Source organism: Nanorana parkeri, unplaced genomic scaffold (assembly GCF_000935625.1).
Source record: "Nanorana parkeri isolate BGI_ZX_2015 unplaced genomic scaffold, ASM93562v1 scaffold571, whole genome shotgun sequence".
NCBI classification, from domain to species: Eukaryota; Metazoa; Chordata; class Amphibia; order Anura; family Dicroglossidae; genus Nanorana; species Nanorana parkeri.
The window spans coordinates 496588-500631 of NW_017306839.1; positions in this window are offsets into that span (position 1 = coordinate 496588).

Sequence of the window (4044 nt, forward strand, 5' to 3'; positions counted from 1 at the left end):
TGTGAAGGGGGGACTGGGGACTCTGATGTAAAGGGGGGGGGCTGAGCACTCTGATGTAAAGGGGGACTGAGGACTCTGATGTGAAGGGGGGCTGAGGACTCTGATATGAAGGGGGGGCTGAGGACTCAGATGTAAAGGGGAGACTGGTGATGTGAAGAGGGGCTCCTAGTGTGAGAGGGAGTGACTGATGTGAAAAGAGAGGACTCCTGATGTGAAGGGGGAACCCAACTTCTTATGTGTTTCGTGCAGGGTCCCCCCGTATCTTGGATAAGCGTCTGGTATGGATTTTGTAGGGACAACACTTTGTCATGTTTACGTTTTGTACATAGACTGGGGTGCCTCATGATTTTGGGGTGCCTCAGGGTATGACCAGATATCTATTTCTGTGTTTTCAGCCGGTCTTTACGTCCGGTGTAGTTCACTAAAAACGATTCTGTCTGTTCCCAGAAACCGGAGCATACGGGTCCAAGATGACTGGAACAATGTTCTAGAGATTCTAGTAAAGTCTGGACTGTCTTTGAAGCTGCCCTTCTAATCTCCTGGCTGTTCCCAGCATCTGGCAGATCAGATATTTATAACAGTAGCCGGTATGTAATAAAATAATCATTTTATAGAACACGCTTGTGTCATGAGACCAAAAACAAAATAACACGGCAATGTGTCAATACAATCTGACCTGAATTACAATGAATATCATCAAAGCCAGCATTCTGCATGCACTAGGTAAACACAGAGTGAGATGCAAAATAAGAATACAATATTTAAACCAATCAAACATGAGACAACCAGCAACAGATATACAAACAAAAGTGAAATGGGGGAAATTGCACATGCAAAAAAAAAAAAAACAATCCTAAAAAATGACAGGAGATACAAACTGCAAATTTCAGTGGGCATAAAGTAGAGTCATTTATTATAATCTCTTCCCAAAGCAATCCTGTGTGATGCACCCGTGTTATATCATGTGAGAGATAGGGCGGTTAAAGAAACTGGGTAGGCAAAATCTGAAAGCCAAAGGATAGCAAGGGGTTAAATCTGAACTCTGGGAGTAGAAAACATTGAATACAAGAGCCATGTTTTTTCCTATTTGAATCTCGGTGTGTTTTGTGTAATTCTTCCAGATCCAGTGTAAAACTTCACCTCTGTGCAGGAACTTCCTGAAATAAAGATCGGTCCCTGCTGCTCTCTCTCCTTGGGCAGGGTGACTGGTCTTGTCTCCGCCCCCTCCTGTAATAAAGAACGCTCACTGCTGCGCTCTCTCCTTGTGCAGGGTGACTGGTCCTGTCTCTGCCCCTCCTGTAATAAAGACCGCTCACTGCTGCTCTCTCTCCTTGTGCAGGGTGACTGGTCCTGTTTACGCCCCTCCTCTAATAAAGACCGGTCTCTGCTGCTTTCTCTCCTCGTGCAAGGGGCTGTTCTTGTCTCTGCTATAATAAAGACCGCTCACTGCTGCGCTCTCTCCTTGTGCAGGGTGACTGGTCCTGTCTCCAACCCCTCCTGTAATAAAGACCGGTCACTGCTGCGCTTCTCCTTGTGCAAGGGGCTGGTCTTGTCTCTGCACTCTGCTGTAGTAAAGACCGGTCACTGCTGCGCTCTCTCCTTGTACAGGGTGACTGGTCTTGTCTTCGCCCCCCTCCTGTAGTTTTCTGTAGGCAGCCTGTAGTGGGTGGAGACTGCTGGCCCCTCCCACAACTCTGCTCACTGCACATGTTCTGTCACTGCTACTTTTACAAGGTAATATTTGTGTTTGCAAAGGAATTTGGTGCACACAAAGTGGATTCATATGCTTTGTGGCAATGGAGGAATATATTTTGATTAGAGGTTTTTGTTCTCCCTGACTTTAGCTTTAACATTACAGAAAGATACGTTTGTAGCAATCAATAATACCGCCTTGTCCACTGCTGATAGGAGTTTCAACATCCATTGTTATTCTTAACTGCAAGTAGTAATACATTGTAACAGATTATCATAGAGTCTGGGGAAGGATATTGTGTTCTATGGAGAGATGTGATTACACCGGGAGCATTAGTGTGCTGATCTAGGATCAGAGTACATGAAGCATGTTCATTCTGTGCTTAGATCTCACTCAGTTCACTTCAGGAACATGCATTACATGCTAAGCAGAGCTGCCAGCTAACAATGTTCTCCTTCTGGCAGGGATACCATATACTCTTTATTCACCACCACATGTTATGGAAGCCTGGAAGCATTCAATCTCAGATAAAACTGGTTACATTGTGTATTTAACCCATCACAACCCATTTTATCAAAGCAAACACAAGTGTCCCAGTTGTTTTCACCGTCCTGTAAAGAGCTTATTATTTAGCATTTAGAACCTTATATCTCTCCATCATCCAATGAACTACAAATCCAAGCAAGCCTCACTATATCCAGTGAAAGTATGCCTTACTTTACCAGCAGCCCCCAACCACTGCAGTCAGTGTAAGGCTGGGCACACACCTTACAACCATGGCAAGACTTTTGTCTTGCCATGGTTGTAAGGTAATTTAAAAAACGTACGATCTGCCCATCTTGGACAGGCAGATCGTACTTGCGATGATCGCAAGCCCGCCCCGCTGAGGGGCGGGCTTTCCGATGACCGTAATGCCGAACGGACACTGTGTGCTTCCGCACACCGACCTGTCCGGCTTTTACCTTACGAACATGCTACACACCCGCCGAAAATCGTGCGATTCTCGGCGGGTTTTCGAACATGGTCGTAAGATAAAAGTCGTGCGACCGTACAATAGTAGAGGTCGCACGGCTTCCACACACCTTACGATAATCGCACGATCGCGGGATTTCCCGTGATTATCGTACGATTATCGCAAGGTGTGTGGGCACCTTTCGTCTTCTTATCCAAGCCAACGTTTACTGCCTTGGATAGTGTTTTGATTAGACATGTGCGATTAGTTTCGTTCCGAATTGAAATTCGGACAAATTTTCGTAAATTCGGACATTCGGATGTATCCGAATTCCGAATTACAGACATAACGAATGCAAACGAATCCGAATTTCCATTTCCGAAATTCGGTAGCGTTCGCACGAACGTTCGTTTCGTTTTCTGTTCGTATTCGTTTCTTATTCGTTTCGTTCGTTGGAGCAAAGTGACATTAGAGAAGGAGAAAAATATTTTTTCCCCCTCAAATGTCACTTTTGCTGCAAACGAATAAGAAACGAATAAGAAACGAATAAGAACAGAAAACGAAACGAACGTTCGTGCGAACGCTACCGAATTTCGTCCGAATCCCGAATCCGAATTGACTTTCACACCCGAATCCCGAAAAACGAAATAACACAAATCCGAATTTAAAACGAAACGAAACTAATTTTTTGGCAGTGCACATGTCTAGTTTTGATTAACCCAACCAGTCCAAACCATCACCGCCATTGCTTGCAATGGGAATATGCAAACCCTGGAAGCCAAAACCTTCCACTTTCATGCTGTGCACTTCATGCAGAAGCAGTGTAAGGAAAGCTCCCATTACAACATGGGATTCAGACCAGTTCAGCTGAAGAGAATGCATGGATTCAAGCACAATGATAAAATGTACATTTCTGGTTTGTACCATGAAGACGTATGAGGGAAGAGGGTTGTAGCTTTCCTAATAAGAAGGTTTGTGTGGTCATTCTACACATCAGTAGTGCTTAGTAGAGTGACATACTATAAAATAAAGGTTTCCCAGTGCTGTGTGACTCACATAGAGACTGAAGTTATGTTCCTCTCCTCCATAATAACATAAAGGAGTGCAGTATTTTCTCTCCATGTAGTAGGCTTGTAAGGTGCAACAAACTGCTAGCACAATAATAGTGTAATGTGAACATATAAGTGATCACAAGTTATGTGGATTGCAGTGTACATCTCAGACCATAAAACAGTCCAGTTGTGCTTTTTGTACATAGCTCAGCCAGTGTATTCGTATGATAGTTTCTGGTGACCCCATGAACGTGCTCTTTGCTGCCTTTAACTCTTTTCACATCCATGGTGATGGACACACATGAGAAGAAATAAATGTATTTCAGTGATTGTCTGTCATCTGCGCT